Source organism: Pristiophorus japonicus, chromosome 19 (genome assembly GCF_044704955.1).
Source record: "Pristiophorus japonicus isolate sPriJap1 chromosome 19, sPriJap1.hap1, whole genome shotgun sequence".
Lineage (NCBI taxonomy): Eukaryota > Metazoa > Chordata > Chondrichthyes > Pristiophoridae > Pristiophorus > Pristiophorus japonicus.
The window spans coordinates 86,629,733-86,630,072 of NC_091995.1; positions in this window are offsets into that span (position 1 = coordinate 86,629,733).

The following is a 340-nucleotide window of genomic DNA, read 5'->3' on the forward strand; positions in this document are numbered from 1 at the left end:
CAGATTAAGAGTGAAATGTAATTCCCTTGGGTAACCAGGAGCACAAGGTAGATAATTATTTTTTAATTAAAACTCATAATTAGTAATTTTAGTTTCTGGCGACTGCATCTGGACCCAAATTTATGTTCATTGCCTCGCCACATTATCTAAAAAAAATGTATGTTTTAATAAAAAGAGAATGGGTGGGGGTCGCTTAGCAACGCAAGGCAGGCTTCATAGCGGCCTACACTTCCGGCGCATTCTAACCTGCTGACGGGCCGGAAGCGGGGATTGACTGACGTGCGGCCGAGCAATCAGCGGGCAGGGCGGTGAGGTCACCCCCGAGCGTGGACCAATCACG